Consider the following 18,129-nt stretch of genomic DNA (forward strand, 5'->3'; position numbering starts at 1 on the left):
AAAAGCATATGTGGATTGCAGCAGCCCAGGTCTCCGTGCCTGCGAAATAGGTTTGTGGGGAGATGCATGGGAGCCCTCACTGAGGAGAATGTCCGCAGTGAGTAATCAGAAACCAGGCGCCTGGACATGGATCAAGGTGCAAAAGGCACCCTTTCTGTGGACACTGAACTGGGCTACAGCCCGTGAACTGTATCCGAGAGCTTCGGAACTGAGACCCGGGGCATGACATTCGGGGGGTGTGGGATCCCCACGACAGTGGGGCCAAGGAAACACAGCACCCACACCATTGAGGTGCTCCACACTACCCCACTCTGTTCCCCCAGACCCACGTGAGGAAAAAAACAGTTCTGGAAGGTCACTAGGAAAGATCTCTAGCGACCAGAACAAAATTACCAACATCCTGATAGTTGGAAACAAGGCATCCCAAAAACACCCTCAGGCTCTGAGCGAGGGTGGGCCACGCAAATGGGGGTGAGGAGGGAAATAAGGCATGAGCAAGACCCCATTCTGGAACTGAAGCCAGGTACAGGATGGGGGCGTGGGATGAGCCATAGCAGCGGGCACTGCACAGGGCACCCAGCATTTTGGATCTGATAGCCCTGGAACTAGACCTAGATGCAGAATTAAGGGTATGGGATCCATACAGCTGCAGTTACAGCACCAGGTCAAAAAAGTGGAAGGCACAGCACCCAGCATGAGCAATAGGCCGTGTGGGGAGTGCTCCACTCTGTTTCTCAGAGAACCACTGGGAAAGAGCACAGGTCAGCAAGTACGGGTCTTTGGCACCACCTCGTGACCAGAACAAAATCAGCAACTAGCTGCTGATCCCTGTGGAACTGAGTAAATACAGAGGAAGGGAACTGTAAGGGACAGTGCCGAGCAACTGAGCATCATCACCCTGGTGGAGTTTTGGCCTACCAGTGCTGGTCTCAGTCAGGGAAACAGTTTCTGACACCCCTAAAGGAGCACTCCAAAGAGATGCCCGCCAACGCCAGTGGCACAACATCCCAATGTATAGAACTAATTAGAAAGCAAACACCAGGGAGAAGAAAAAATATAAATAACCAAGCAAGCCCGCAGGAGAAGGGCACCACAAGCAGAAATACAGTTACCAGAGCTTAACAATGACATGCAAGAACTTCTTGGCCTATCAGAGATTTAATTAATGATCATCATGATTAAAAAGCAGAAAGAAAACGACAAGGAAAAAAAAATGATTTGAGACAAATGATCAGTAAACTGAAGAATGAAACTGAGAACTTAAGAAAGGAAAGAAAAGAAATGCAGGAGATTAAAAGATTACTAGAGGAGATAAAGAACTCTGGGAAGGCAATGAAAACAGAATCGATGAAATGGAAGAATGGATCAGTACTATCGAAGATACAGAAATAAAAAGCCAAAAGAGAAAAAGAGAGAGAAGTGAAAATGAAGAAGTATGAGGATAATCTTAGACAATTATCGGGCTCCATGAAGAGAGAAAATGTAAGAGTTATAGGCACTTCAGAAGGTGAAGAGAGAGACAAAGGAACTGAGAATCATTCAAGGTCATATTCGAAGAAAACTTCCCAAGCACGAAAAAGGAGACAGATATAGACATACAAGAAGTGAGAAGAACTCCCAATTACCACAATGAAAAGAAAACGACAGCAAGACACATCATAGTAAATAAAGCTTGCAAGAGTCCAAGACAAGGAAAAAATAATGACACTAGCAAGGGGGAAGAAACAGATAACTTATAAGGGAAAACCAATCAGATTAACTTCAAATTTCTCCGAAGAAACATTATGGGCAAGAAGAGACTGGAGTAACTTATTCAGCAAACTTCAACACAACAAATGCCAACCAAGAATACTTTACCCTGCAAAACTACTTCCTCTATGAAGAAAAAATATGGACCTTCTAAGACAAACAAAAACTCCAGAAATTCATTACAACTAAACCCCCACTCCAAAAAATTCTACAAGAAGTCCTAAGGCAAAATCAACAGAGGAATGAACAAGAAGAATGGAATAAAGCAAGGAACAAAATCACAATAATGACCAAAAAGCGGCAAACACAGATGCCAACATATCAATATTAACTCTAAATGTAAACAGATTTAACTCATCAATAAAAAGACACAGAGTAGCAAGCTGGATTAAAAAACAAAATTCAACCTTCTGCTGTCTCCAGACAACATATTTAACCACAAAAGAGAAATACAAACTGAAAGTAAAAGGTTTGAAAACAATCCTACAAGCAAATGGACCAAAAAAGAAGGCAGGGACAGCCATACTTATATCAGGTGAAATAGACTTCAAATTAAAAAAGGTAAAAAGAGACATAGACAGACACTACATTATGATCAAGGGGACAATACATCAGGAAGATATAACACTCATCAACATATACTCACCGAATGAAGGGGCACCAAAATATATTTGACAATTATTATCAGCTCTGAAAACAGACATTAAAGAAAATACATATGTAGTGGGAGACTTCAACACCCCACTTTCACCAATGGACAGATCAACGAGACGAAAAATAAACAAAGACACTAGAGCCCTAAATAAAGACACAGACCTCATGGACGTAACAGACGTCTATAGGACTCTGAACCCAAAAAAATCCGAGTACACATTTTTCTCAAGTGCGCATGGATCATTCTCCAGAATCGATCACATACTGGGCCACAAGACCAGTATCAACAGATACATGAAAAGCAAAATCATTTCAACTCTCTTCTCCGATCATAAAGGCATCAAGCTAGAAATAAATCATGACAGAAAACAAGGAACCTTCCCACTGCATGGGGATTGAAATCCACACTACTGGAAGACCACTGGACTAATGAGGAGATCAAAGAAGATATTAAAAAATACTTTGAGTTGAGCAACAAGGAGGACACCACTTTTCAGAACGTATGGGATACAGCAAAAGCAGTAATAAGAGGAAAATATATAGAAATACTGGCACACATCAACAAACAACAAAGAACTCAAAGAAACAACCTAATCTCACATCTCAAAGAGCTAGAAAAAGAACAACAAAAAAAACCCTAAAGCCAGTAGAAGGAAGGAAAGAACAAAAATCAAAGCAGGAATAAATGAAATGGAAATAAAAAAGAAGACAACCAAAACATCAATGAGGTCCTCCCCGGTGGGTGGCGCAGCGGTTGAGCGCTGGGTTGCGAAGTTGCCCACAGCCTCTGCAGTGCCGGTTCGATCCCCGGCTGACAGGCAAGTGCTGGGGACCAGCCTCCTGCAAAATGTCGTGTCAGGGGTTCCTGAAAGGATGAGATGGCGTCGGCGAAAACAAAAGATCTGAAACTTAGGGGCTGAGGGGAAGGGGATGAGGTAGAATGAGGAGACACTGACACTTGGTGAGGTGCTAGTATCTTCTGCCGAGAGACTCAGCAGGTCTTTATTTATTCATTATTAGTAATAATAATAAGGAAATACATTATCATGTGTAAAGCAAAAACAATTAGTATATTATGTTTCCCATAGACTACTGGCCCTACGGGTCTCAGCTAGACGGCAGCTTTCAAGGTTAATAGATAATAAACCAGACCTAACATTAAAGCTACTTATTTTTTCATTTAGACAATTATTTAAAACAGTGAATAACCGCCAGTGCATCCCTATCAGCTAAAGCCTAAGCATCAAAGGACTATTTTACTCACATGACCTTCAGCCGGAGACCAGCTGTTGCTTAGCTATCAGAACTTTTTCTACCTAGAAATTCCTTAACTCAAATAGCTTTATATTAAAAACTTTTCCAGAAACTTCAAGAGAAAACAAAATAGAAGGACCTATTATAATTATTGTATTGTAATGCTTGTCAGGCATGTTTAATAAACCATTTCCCATTGTCAAGTGGGCCAAACTGCCCAACAACTAATTTACTTACAATATGTTGATACATATAATTTATTGTCTAATATACTTTTTGATAAATTTTTCTCTCTCTATGACCAAGAACAAAAAGCAAAGGAATGCCAGATCTTCAGCCCCACAGTGTGAGGCCCTTTCTCTTTGCTGCTTGTCAGTATCCTAGCTGGCTGGAGCAACAAGGCCTCCTGCAGCAGGCAAGGGTCCCACATGGCGCAAAGACCTCTCCTGCCGCCCGCTGCTCCCCTCAGCAGTGTACTTCATCCATCTGCCTGTTCTGCTCCCCGCTCTGGCTCTGGTGAATTCTCTCACCCTCCAGCGCTTCTGACTGTACACAGTGTTTGTGTAAATAAATAAATCAATCTTTTAAAAAAAATCAATGAAATAAAAAGTTGGTTCATTGAAAAAATAAACAAAAGGGACAAATCTTCAGCCATGCTCACAGAGAAAAAATGGGAGAAAATACATATAAATAGGATTATAAATGAAAGAGGAGAAATCACAACAGCCTCAGTAGAAATCAAAAGAATAATCAGAGATTACTATGAACAGTTATATGCAAACAAATTCAACAACCTAGAAGAGATGGACAAATTCCTAGAATGATACAATCATCCAAAGCTGGACAAAGAAGAAATAGAGAAGGGGTGCGGTCCGGAGGGCAGCAAGAGAGGGACAGGAAGAGGGGTGGTGTGGCAGCAGACCGACCCGGGTCCCCGGGAAAACTTGCCTCCTGGTGACCTTGCTCGCCCCTCACTCGGCCCTGCTCCACGGAAAAGTTGGCCCCAAGACGTGGGTGCGGCGTGAGCAAGCAGGGTCGGGGCAGACACCCCAGACCTTTAAGACCTAATGTCGAGGAGCGGAGCAACATGACGGTGAGGAGACGCTGCGAGTAAGATCTCCCATTAAAAAAAAAGTTAATAGGGAGGAAAAGCGGCAGGTCACAGTGAGAACTGGGACACGGAAGATAAACGGACGACTCCAGCAAACTACCCGAAGAAGAAAGTGGCCATAAAAGAGGACCAGAAGGGAGGAAAGCGCAGAACCCTGCTCCCCACCCCAACCAAAAAGTCGGAACTCTCAGACCAGCAGAGAGGAAAAAAAAACAAACTAAAACGAATAGAAGAAGACACAAAGAAATGGAAAGACATCCCCTGCTCATGGATTGGAAGAATAAACATTATTAAATGGCCATCGTACCAAAAGCAATATACAGATTCAATGCTATTCCAATCAAAATTTCAATGTCATTCTTCAAAGAAATAGAACAATTATTGATGAAATTTATATGGAATCACAAAAATCCCCGAATAGCCAAAGCTCTCCTGAAAAAAAAAAAGAAGGGAATGGAGGCATCACACTCCCAGACTTCAAACTATACTACAAAGCCATAATCATCAAAACTGCATGGTATTGGAACAAGAACAGACATACAGACCAATGCAATCAAATAGAAAATCCAGAAATAAACCCACAGATTTATGGTCAACTAATCTTTGACAAAGGAGCAAAGACTATGCATTGGAGCAAAGAAAGTCTGTTCAATAAATGGTGCTAGGAAAACGGGGTCGCTACATGCCAAAGAATGAAGCTTGACCACTACCTCACACCATACACAAAAATCAACTCAAAATGGATTAAAGAACTAGACATAAGACCTGAAACCATAAAATATATAGAAGGAAATATAGGCGAAACACTACGTGATTTGCACATCAAAGACATCTTTACAGACACATCACCCAAAGCAGTGATAGTGAAGGCAAAGATAAACAGCTGGGACTACATCAAATTAAAGACCTTCTGCACAGCAAAAGAGACAATAACAAAAACAAAGAGAAACCCCACCAACTGGGAGAACATTTTTGCACACAACACTAATGATAAAGGACTGATCACAAAAATCTGCAAAGAGCTGATGAGACTCAACAACAACAAAGAAAATAATCCAGTCAAAAAATGGGCAGAAGAGCTAAAAAGAAACTTCTCTGAAGAGGAAATGTAAATGGCCAACAGGCATATGAAAAAATGTTCAACATCACTTGCAATCAGGGAAATGCAAATCAAAACTACCATGAGATACCATCTTACACCAGTGAGAATGGCACATATTAAAAAAAACTAGCAACAACAAATGTTGGCGAGGTTTTGGAGAAAAAGGAACACTCCTGCACTGTTGGTGGGAGTGCAAACTTATCCAACCACTATGGAGAGCTGTGTGGAGATTTCTGGACCTACTAAACATAGAGCTTCCATATGATCCAGCAATTCCACTCCTAGGTATTTACCCAAAGGACACAGAAACATCAATTCCAAAGAACACCTGCACCCCTATGTTTATAGCAGCACTGTTTACAATAGCTAAGCTTTGGAAACAACCCAAATGCCCAAAAACAGATGACTGGATCAAGAAGATGTGGTACATATATACCATGGAATATTACTCAGCATTCAAAAAAAGATAAACACATGCAATTTGCAGCAACATGGATGGCGCTGGAAGGGATCATGCTCAGCGAAATAAGCCAAAAAGAAAAAGAAAAATACCGGATGGTCTCACTAATAGCAGGAATCTAGAAAACTTAAATAAGGGACCAGGAAAATGAATAACTATAAGAAAGTGAAAATCAAAATCAACAAAAAACTATGAACCAGAGACACTTTTTGGGGGGCGGGGGGCGGGAGGGGAGGGATTGGGGTCAGAATGGGGGGCTGCAATTGTATGGGGAATATAAAAATAAAATTTATTATTAAAAAAAAAAGAAGAAGAAGAAATAGAACAAGTAAACAGACCAATTACAAGCAGCAAAATTGAGGCAGTAATCAAAGCAAAAGCAAAAGCCCAGGTCCAGATGGCTTCACAAATGAAATCGACCAAACGTTCAGCACTGAATTATTGCCTATCCTACACAAACTCTTTCAAAAAACTGAAAAAGAAGGAACACTACTAAATACATTCTACGAAGCCAACATCACACTAATACCAAAACCAACAAAGACAGCACAAAAAATGAAAAATACAGGGCAATCTTCCTAACAAACACTTACACAAAAAACTTCAAAAAAATCCTTGCAAACAGAATCCAACAATGCATCAAAGGGATAATACACCATGATCAAGTAGGATTCACCCCAGGGGCACAAGGATGGTTCAACATATAAAATCCATCAGTGTAATCCAACACATCCACAAAAAAAAAAAAAAAAAAAAAAAAAAAAAAAAAACAAAAAAAAAAACCTTATCATATCAATAGATGCTGAGAAAGTGTTCGACAAAGTCCAACATCCATTTATGATGAAGGTCCTTGAAATTCTCGGGATAGAAGGAACATACCTTACCATGATAAAAGCCATATATGACAAACCCACTGCCAATATTATTCTCAATAGTGAAAAGCTGAAGGTCTTTTCTGTTTTTTTTTTAAAGAGGCATGTATTTTATTTATTTATTTGTTTGTTTCTTTGTTTGTTTATACGTGCAGTGGTACAGTCAGAAGTGCGGGAGGGTGAGAGAAATAGCCAGAGCAGGGAGCAGAGCAGGCAGAAGGACCAAAGTACAGTGCTAACGGGAGAAGCGGGCGGCAGGAGAGGTCTGTGCGCCATGTGGGACCGTCCTCCGGTAGCCGGGAGCAGCCGGGGATCGAACCGCTGCCGCAGAGGCTGTGGGCAGCTTCACAACTCAGCGCTCAACTGCTGCGCCACCGGGGAGGCCCTGAAGGTCTTTTCTTTAAGTCCTCTCTCACCACTGCTCTTCAATATAATACTGGAGGTCCTACCCACGGCACAAGATGAGAGAAAGTCATAGGAGGTATCCAAATGGGGAAAGAAGAAATAAAACTATCCCTATTTGCACATGATATAATAATATACATAGAGAACCCTAAAAATTCCACAGAAAAATGACTCAAAATAATCAACCAGTTTAGTAAAGTAGCAGGACACAAAATCAACACACAATAGTCAGCCTTCCTATACACAATCGATCTGAAGAAGAAAAAAATCAAGAAAACCATTCCTTTTATGATTCAAACAAAAAAGAAATCAAATACTTGGGAATAACTTAACAAAGGGATGCAGAACCTATACAAAAAAATTATGAAACACTGTTAAAAGAAATAGAAGAAGACACAAAGAAATGGAAAGACATTCCCAGCTCATTCTTAAAAGAAATAGAGCAAATACTGATGAAATACATATGGAAACACACACACACAAAAAAAAAAAAAAAAAAAAAAAAAACAAAGGAGAAAGGAGGTATCACACTTCCAAACTTCAAGCTATACTACAAAGCCATAACAGTTGGTATTGGAACCAAAACAGACACACAGACCAATGGAATCGAATAGAGAGCCCAGAAATAAAACCACACTTCTATGGACAACTGATCTTTGACAAAGGAGCAAGAAATATGCAATGGAACATGGACAGTTTGTTCAATCAATGGTGCTGGGAAAACTGGACCACCACATGTAAAAAAATGAAACTAGACCACTACCTCTGACCATGTACAAAAATCAACTCAAACTGGATAAAAGAACTGGACATAAGACCTGAAACCATAATATATAGAGAAGAAAATATAGGTAAAACACTATAGCTATGGAAACAACCCAAATGCCCAAAAGTAGATGACTGGGTCAAGAAGATGTGGTGCATATACACAATGGAATATTACTCAGCAATCAAAAAAGATAAACACATGCAGTTTGCAGCAACATGGATGGAGCTAGAAGGGATCATGCTCAGCGAAATAAGCCAGAAAGAAAAAGAAAAATACCAGATGGTCTCACTCATAGCAGGAATTTAGAAAACCTAAATAAGGGACCAGGAAAAAGACTAATTAATACAAAGTAGAAATCAAAATCAACAAGCAACTATTAACCAGAGACACACCACAGGGCGGGGGTGGGGGGTGGCAATGGAAGGGGAGAGGAAGGACTAGGGTCAAAATAAGGGGGGTGTGCAATTGTATGGGGAATATAACCAAAATGAAAATGCATACATTGTGCAATAATGAAAAATGATGTAAGAATTGTATAAAATAAAATATTAATTAAAAAAATTCAAACTCAAAAAAAAAATAACATACAACACAGTAACATCTTTAAAGACTCATCACCCAAAGCAAAGAAAGTCAAGGAAAAGATAAACATCTGGGATTACATCAAACTGAAAAGCTTCTGTACAGCCAAAGAGACATTATCCATGACAGAGAGACACCCCACTGACTGGGAAAAAAAATCTTTTCTCCATTCAAGTGATTAGCGACTGATCACAAAGATATACAAAGGACTCACATGACTCAACAAAAATAAAATAAACAATCCAGTCAACAAATGGGCAGAAGAACTTAAAAGACATTCTCCAAACAGGAAATGCAAATGGCCAACAGCATGTGAAAAAATGTTCAACACCCCTTATAATCACGGAAATGCAAATCAAAACCACATAAAGATATACCAGTTTACACCAGTTAGAATGGCACAAATCAAAAAACAAGCAACAACAAATGAGGATGTGGTGAAAAAGGAACTCTCCTACATTGCTGGTGGGAGTGCAAACGGGTCCAACCACTATGGAAAGCTGTCTGGCGGTTCCTCAGTCTACAAAAAATAGAGCTACCATATGACCCAGCAATTCCACTCCTAGGGATCTACTCAAAGGACACAAACACACTGATTCAAAAGAACACCTGTACACCTATGTTTATTACAGCACTATGTACAATAGGGAAAACCTGGAAACAACACAAATGACCAAAAATAGATGACTAGATCAAGATGTGGCATATATACACAATGGAATATTACTCAGCAATCAAAAAAAAGATAAACTCATGCCATTCACAGCAACATGGATGGAGCTAGAAGGAATAATGCTCAGTGAAATAAGCCAAAAGGAAAAAGAAAAATATCGGCTGGTTTCACTTATATCAGGAAGCAAATGAGACATCAGGGTGAAAAAGTAACAACAGTACAAAACACAACAAAGCAAAAACAGACAATTATAAATCAGAGACATACTTCAGGGGACGAGGAGGTAGAGGGATCAGGAGGGAGGGGACTGTGGTGATGGTGCATGGGTGCACTGGTGAAGGAAACTCTACGGGGACTACGCCAGAAGGGGTGGGGGGAAGCAAATATTATTTAAAAATAAACAGTGATGTAAAAAGTAAAAAAAAAAAGTCAGTAAAAAAATTAAAAGTTGCAAGAAATAAATAAAAGAGTGATGCAAAAAAGAAGATATTTTCAAAGCTACAGAAGACAAAAGTTTTTAAAGCGTCTATGAAACAAGATTAATAATCCAATAAAATGATATAGATAAAAGATTGGAGAAAATATTTGCTCATAACGTGTTTGACAAAGGGCAGATATAGCCAAGATATACAAAGAATACATGCAACTTAACCATAAGAAAATAAATAACCCTAAACAAAAATGGGTAGAAGAGCTAAATGAACACTTCTTCAAGTGAACACTTCTTCAGCCACATACAGGTGGCTACCCAACTGTTAGATGGGGAGGGGTGCCTCCCTGGCGGCACAGGGGCTAAGTCTCAGCACTATCAAGCTGTTACCAACTGTTAGATGCGAGTACCCACCTCCACATGGCTTCAAGAATATTCAGGAGTGCCCACAAGCAAGCTGTGGCTGAGATATGAACTCCATGGTCTCAAACATGCACTCTGGGCAGCTTGAGCTGATATCCAAGATATGCAAAGAACTCATACACACTTTCACACATTGCTGTTTACTGGCATTGCTTCGCAACCCCTGGTTATCCCAAGTGAAAGTTTCCAAACCCTCCTGGAGCTTGGCTGCTGGTGGGTTGTGGCGAGATCTCTGGCTCTTGAATCAGTAGTTGATTCCTCTAGCACTGCCAGTTTTGGGTGTTAGAGGCAGCAAACCACCCAGGAAGAGGGGAGGCCTCTCTGAAGTCCTGGGTTGTGCCATGAAGAGGTTCTCTTGGCTGGTCTTTCTGGGGCTCCTCCTCCATTCTCAAAGGAAAGCTTCAGTAACCGTACTGACTCAAGGCAGCTTAGGTATGGCAACATCCAAGACAAAGGTCTCAAGAAGATCCACAGAGCTCTGGTTGCCGGTGATGTAGCAGGAGTGCCACATTCCTTTCAGATCTACAGCCTCGAACAGGTTAAGCCTTTCCTGAATGGTTGTCAATTTGTCTAGCTGTTTTCCTCAGCTAATTCCTTGAGACTTGTCTAAAGTGAGCCGCTAGGTGCGTCTTAAGACTGCTCTCTTTGCAAGCACGCAAAACATTGATTAAACGTCTACGTTTAAAATCTTTTTAGTTAAAATCTTCAACCAAGATCTAAAGCTCTCGGATCGTCCTGTCACCTTGACCATAATAAGCTGGGCCTTCTGTAAATGCAAAGCGTGCTTCTGAGGGCACAGGCAGGGCAGGAGGGGCTCGTGGGGTGCAGTCCAGCCTGTTTATGTGCCATGCCCGCAGGGTCTTTAGAAAGAAGATCCCCCAACCTAATGCCTTGTCCACTTCTGTTGCAGGCTCAGGCCAGGAGGCCGCCAAGGGCCGCGGCGGCTCAGGCCCACCTGCCTGCGGGCAGAGCGCGAGAAGGGCATCCGCCCTCGCTCCTGCCCCGCGCGGCCTGCACTTGGGGTGATCCTGGCGCCTCCCGAGGCTGTTTCCCGTGAAAATGGCCGCTGGCCACTGGCCACAGATGGCAGTGGGATTCGGGGAAACCCGCAGCGGCAAACGACGTCCTGGGGAGAGAGAAGCGCTCACCGGCCTGCACCGGGTCAGTTTCGTCCGGCCCATCCGGAGCCTGCACGACCCTCCCCCTCGGAGACCAGCAATGAGGCGTCGCTGGTCCCCGCGCCGGCCGCGCCGCCTCTCCCCCTGGTGAGACGGGGCAGGAGTCCCGGGGCCAGGAGCAAAGCCGCGTCCTCCTCCACCCGCCCTCCCGGCGGGGCTTCCCGGCCGCCCGCCCCATTGAGCTCCTCGCCTGTGCCCTGGCCTGGGCCTCCAGCCGCAGAAGGTTCCAGAACCTTCTCCGCAGGCCCCGCGGCCCCTGAACCCTGCGCCCAGGAACCACAGCGCACATGCGCAGAAGGCCTGAGCGGCTCCGGAGTTGGCACCAAAATGCTCACGGGACGTTTCCCATAAGCCCTCGCGCCTCTCCCGGAATAGGGTCTTCAAGCCTTTTTTTTTTTTTTTTTTAATTTTTGACAGAAAAAAATTTTAATCATCCTTAGTCCTACCACAGAAATATAAACATTGTATAAGACTTTTTTTCTTTATGCACAAATATTTCTTAATATACGAATATTTTGCACTTTGCTTTCCTCATTCACATTTCCAACATCATTCAGAAGCAATACCTATGTGCCTATAGATCATTTTGAATTGCTATATAATATTGCATTGCATGGGTTAACATAATTAAATGGTGCTGGGAAAACTGGGTGGCTACATGCAAAAGAATGAAGCTTGACCACTACCTCACACCATGCACAAAACCAACTCAAAATAGATTAAAGAACTAGACATAAGACCTGAAGCCATAAAATATATAGAAGGAAATACAGGCAAAACACCACACCTCAGTAGTATCTTTATTTTATTTTATTTTTTAAAGATTTATTTATTTATTTATACAAGCACTGGGTACAGTCAGAAGCCTGGGAGGGTGAGCGAATTCACCAGAGCCAGAGCGGGGAGCAGAGCAGGCAGACCGACGAAGTACACTGCTGAGGGGAGCATGGGCGGAAGGAGAGGTCTGCCTGCCATGGGGGCCTCTCGCCAGCAGCCGGGGATCTAACCAGTGCTGCAGAGGCTGGGGCTGCTTCGCAGCCGAGTGCTCAACCACTTCACCACCAGGGGAGGTCCCTCAGTAGTATCTTTAAAGAATCATCACCGAAAGCAGTGATAGTGAAGGCAAAGATAAACAGCTGGGACTACATCAAATTGAAGAGCTTCCACCCAGCAAAAGAGACAATAACCAAAACAAAGAGAAACCCCACCAACTGGGAGAATATATGCACTTGATCTGGCCTCCGGTCCTTACACAATGCGGGCAAGAGAGAAAATTTCAATAGATAGGGAAGTCATTTTTAAAGGGCATCCTGTGTAATGAATCCTTACTACATGGAATTAAGTCCTCCATTACTAGAAAATAGTCAAGTATTCCAAGTCCAATGGAAAAAAAAACTCTCAAAAATGTTTAGTAGAAGCTACTGTTGAAACTCTTTTCTCTCTACCTCTATCCAAATTCTATCAATTAGTACAACAAAGTAAACTGAATCTAATTCCAATCCATTTGATTTATTTTTACATGAGTGGATAGGACAGAATAATCAAGCAGAATTTCTAACAGTTCTCTTGGACCTTTCCATAACTTGCATTGAGCTCTCAACACTCAGCCTGCGCTGGCTTTGGGACCGAGGCCTCAGGGTGGTGTCATCAGACCTTTAGGGAGATTTCGTCTTCTCTAGGCTCCCAAGGCTTTTCTCTCTGGGATCTCCAGGACTTCCAGTGGACGTAAGTTTCCCTCCTCTACTGGTTGGCCTCTGGAACCCTGGCAGCAGGAGCTTTTCTTTTTGGCTCTGCTCAATCTCAACATCCAGAAGATCACACTGTGACATTCTAATCAAAATCTAGATAATTTAGTCATACTTCCAGTTCTCACATATACACATGTTCCAAACCAAGCTATTAAATTCCAAATTAGTTTTCCTTAACCACAGATTATCCATAACCACACTACCTGGAAACACCTAAACCTGTTCCCACTGTATTTTTGAGCTCATAATTAATATAGGCACCGTCTTGATACCCTCTGGAGGCTAGAACAATTAGACACGACTGGAAAGACATGCAGGCATGTACATACGGACACAGCTCCCTTAGGTTTTTATCTAACCCAAATGAAATGTCTTGTGTAACTGCAATTTTGCTCTTAATAGCAAAGACACAGAGCTTCCTCTCTGAGTCCTTATGAGGACAAACCATAGTTTTCTGAGGTTAGATTCTTTTCACCACTGCCTGATGGAAAGGCATTTTTATTCTCATTGAAATAGTCTGTTCGCCAAATCTACCTGCAAATGCATAGAGATAAAAGATTCACTTAAAATTGAATATTAAAGCCAAAATAAAAAATGTCCTCCCATGGAATCAAAAGCAAATTCCCAAATTGGGGAGAGTTGTGAGCAGAGGAAATGTGGTTTCAGATGCTATCCTGGACACCTTACCTAGACTTTGGAAGGAGAAAAAGAGTTTGGATGCAGCAATTACCAAGAAAAGTTCATAACTGTGTGCGTTGTCTCAGGGTCCAGTGTTCACCACGAAGTTAATCTTGGGGTGCCATAGAAACTGAAATTTTAAAATCAATTTCTGTCTTTTTCTTAAGTATCTAGATCTTCAGTGGGCTCACAAGACTGGGGGTTTCTTCATCCTAGAGTGATGTTCCCAGGTTTTTATGACCACAAGTATTAAGGAAATGTGAGTAGCTAGCAAAACTTCATAAGGACCGTACTATTTATCTGAAACATCTCCATTCTACCAGGTCTTGAGTAAGTCTTGATCACGAGATCTGAAAGTTCTGGTGTTCACTGGGAGGCATAGACATCCTAGTGTGTATAGAGTGACGAGTTACAGCTGAAACCTCTTGGGTTATGTGTTACATGCCTTTTGATGCTACATAATTGCTCTGTGTCTGACACAATCTTCAAAATTGAAGTTTGGAATGGTGCTCCAAAGGACAATTGCAAAGGGGCTTAACCCCAGCCCACTTCTGGGAGCCACTCTTACCCAAAGAGGGCTCTGCACAATACCTAACCCTGACACAAATGTGTTCCTGCATGGATTTTTCCAAAGGTCTTTTTCAAGGTTTGGTTCATGGTGGATTTTGCCATATTCTGCTCTCCACTGGGTCCCCGAACTTCCTAAATGTTTTCAATACGCGCACAATTGGGTTCTGTTATTATAATTAAGTTTCCTATAAGCGTTGGCAATGCCCTAGTGTGATATAGTCGCCACCGTGAGGCAAGGCCTCAAGAGCCTCGCGGGGCAGCAGCATTGGGAGCAGAGCGAGACAGGGGAAAGACAACTTAAAGTCCAAGTAGAGAGAGAGAGAGACCTAGAGGGGCGCACACCCGGAGCAGAGCAGGCCTGGAGGGACAGCCCCTCATGACGTGCGGCGCCTTGTACAGTGCAGTCTCACCCTTATGGAGGAACAAGTTCAGGGAAGGCGGGTGAGTATGTGGTGGGGTGTCCTGGTGGACATGTGCATTTGGGGATGCATCATTGTCTGGCACAAGCTCAGGGGAGAGAATAGGAGCTGTGCCTGGGGGACTCCATTTTTTTCCCCATGATCAAAGCATCCGAACTCTAGTTTCTGTTCTCACTTACCTTCCTGTCAAGTTGGTGTAGCAGGTTCTGCTAATCTGGCCATGAAGTCTGCCGGCTGTTTTCAGCAGATACTGGATTCCCAGGGAGAGAGTCATGGAAAGTCTGAGTGTTGCTGCTACTCTAGCCATAACACCTGTTGCTGTCTCTGCACTTGCTGTTTTCAGCATGTTTAGATCCTCCCACCAGGACTTTTGCCCTGAGAGGTTCCCTATCTCAAACTTTCCCTGTTTCTGCACACTGAGAGGCACAGACTAGTGAAAGCAAAGAAATATCTAGGCAAAGACACAGCATAGTCGAGGCGCACAATAATCCACGCTCCACAGTGCCTGAAGCTGGAGGAACATCAGCTGGACAGGGAACCGAGCTGCTGCCTGACCCATGTCCCTGCCCACACCCCGGTGTCCATGGCACATGACCCAACCTGAACTAATGATGAGGCGCTAACTAATCACCTAATGATGACTCACTATTCAGTGAAACAGCCATCATTGTTATCTCCTATGAGACCCAGATTCTCCCAACTATGCAATTACCCCCAGGTCCAGGGAGACTTGCCCTGTGTTACTCAAACCAGAGAACCCCCTCCTGGCTCGCAGGACAGTGTCAGCAGAGATGAGGAGAGTGATAGGGTTCAGGCATCCTGAAAGCATGGGTTCAGTATCAGGGACCCCTCACTGTGGAGGGTTGTTGTGTGGGTGTGATGTCTGGGAGCCCAGACACAAATGATCCCCTCTGGGAAGTCAGCCTGGACACACCAATTTGCTTGTTTGTCCTGTATGTCCCCTCAGACAGTGTCAGCCCCCTGAGCCTGGGCAAGGGCCCCTCTTGTCCACACTGTGTGTTGAGCCCCTAGACCCAAATCTGGCACATGCTGGGTGTTCAGTACGTGTGTGGAGGCACCCCATCTGGGAGTCAGCTCCCCCATGTCACAGGTGGACTCTGTGTCCCTAGTGCTGCCCGATGCATTTGATATCAATGACTGTGTCCCCTCAGTGTGGTCTGTGGATCCCTGAACCCTAGTATCACTGCATTTGCGACGAGGCATGGAAGGAGGTGCTTCAGATAAAGATGGTCATGAGGGTGAGGCCCTCATCGAGAAGAGCAGGTGACTTTATAAGAAGAGGAAGAGAACCAGGGGTGAGCCCCACAGAATAGCCCATGTGGGGGCACCATGAGACACAGCCATTGAAATCCAGAAGAGAGATTGCAGGAGAATCCAAACCTGTCGACTCCTGATTTTCCGCCTCCAGACTCCAGCAGCGGGAGCAAATGAATTGCTGTTGGCTAAACCCTCCATTCTGTGGTTGTTAAGGGGGCTCCAGCCAACCAACTCACCCCTCATGGAACTGTCCCCAGGTCACCCATCCCCCATCAAGAATTTGTGCTCAAAACCTGCCCAACCACTATGCAAAACTGTGTGGAGATTCCTCAACCTGCTAAAGGTGGAGCTTCCATATGATCCAGCAATTCCACTCCCAGGTATTTACCCAGAGGACACAGAATCATTAATTCAAAAGGGCACCTGCACCCGTATGTTTACAGCAGCACTATTTACAATAGCTAAGCTATGGAAACAATCCAAATGCCCAAAAATAGATGGCTGGATCAGGAAGTTGTGGTACATATACACAATGGAATATTACTCAGCGATCAAAAAAATTCATGCAATTTGCAGCAACATGGATGGAGCTAGAAGGGATCATCCTCAGAGAAATAAGCCAGATAGGAAAAAAATACCGGATAGTCTCACTCATAGCAGGAATTTAGAAAACCTAAATAAAAGACCAAGAAAAAGACTAATTATAATAAATCAAAATCAACGAGCAACTATAAACCAGAAACACACCATAGTATGAGGGGAGGGGAGTAAGGATTAAATAAGGGGGGTGGGAATTGTATGGGGAATATAACCAATGAAAATGCATACATTGTGCAAAAATGAAAAATGATGTAAAAATATATAAAATTCAAAAAAATAACAAAAAAAAAAAAAGAATCTGTGCTCAATTTGAACAGATAATTTGTTATCACCAAAGACAATCTGTCTGGTCAGAATTTGTGAGGACGAGGACTTGATTTTACCAAATTCACTGGGTCTCACACTGCAATTTTTGACCAAACAAACAGGGAGCAGCTGTGCTGTTAGAGGGTGTACAGAATAAATCCCCTCCAAGGGGTTCCTGTCTCACTTCCCTGCAGGCCTGGAGCACAGTGTGCCACTCCACCTGCTGTTTGTGACTGGCAGTGGTACTCAGCCTCATCCTCAGGCTGGAGCCCAGAGATGGTCAGCGAGCCTGAGGTGCCAGATTCGGAGCCTGAAAATTGATCAGGGACCCCTGAGAGTCTATTGCTGTTATCATGTATCAGGAGTTTGGGAGTTGTTCCTGGGAGCTGTTGGTACCATTGCACATTATAACCCCCGATGTTGGAGCTGCTTCCAGCACAGGTGATGACGATGCTCTGGCCTAGCGCCCCAGACACTGAAGACAGCTGAGTCAGCTCAGACTGGACCCAGGATCCTGAAAGTAGGAGAGACACAGAGAGGGTGATGCTGGGGCCCAGACTCAGGAGGAAAAGTAGGGCCCTAAGGATCCTCACCTGTGCAGTAAGAGAGGATCATGAGGAGGAGAGGTGTCTAGGCCATGGTGCTCACAGCCTCTGAACCCCACATAGGGCTGGGCTGCTGGAGGCCTCCTTTTTTTTCCCTACCTTCTGCCATGGGAGGGGAAGTGCATGCAAATGAGGTTCCATCCAGGGACTTCCCAGCCCTCCCTGATACCTGATGCTGCAGCCCAGCTCACAACCCTCACTTGAGGAGTGGGGATGTTTCCTTCACCCCTTGGGACAGCCTTGGGAGGAAGCACCTGCTGCCA

General features: G+C 43.5%; 1 pseudogene; it reads right to left on the reverse strand.

Moving 5' to 3' along the window:
* Window positions 1-13,203: 13,203 nt before the first annotated feature.
* LOC119243987 (immunoglobulin lambda variable 1-40-like) lies at window positions 13,204-17,900 on the reverse strand (annotated as a pseudogene).
* Between the last annotated feature and the right edge of the window lie 229 nt (window positions 17,901-18,129).

Source organism: Talpa occidentalis, unplaced genomic scaffold, assembly GCF_014898055.3.
Source record: "Talpa occidentalis isolate TD23 unplaced genomic scaffold, MPIMG_talOcc4v2.1 talOcc4.14, whole genome shotgun sequence".
NCBI lineage: Eukaryota > Metazoa > Chordata > Mammalia > Eulipotyphla > Talpidae > Talpa > Talpa occidentalis.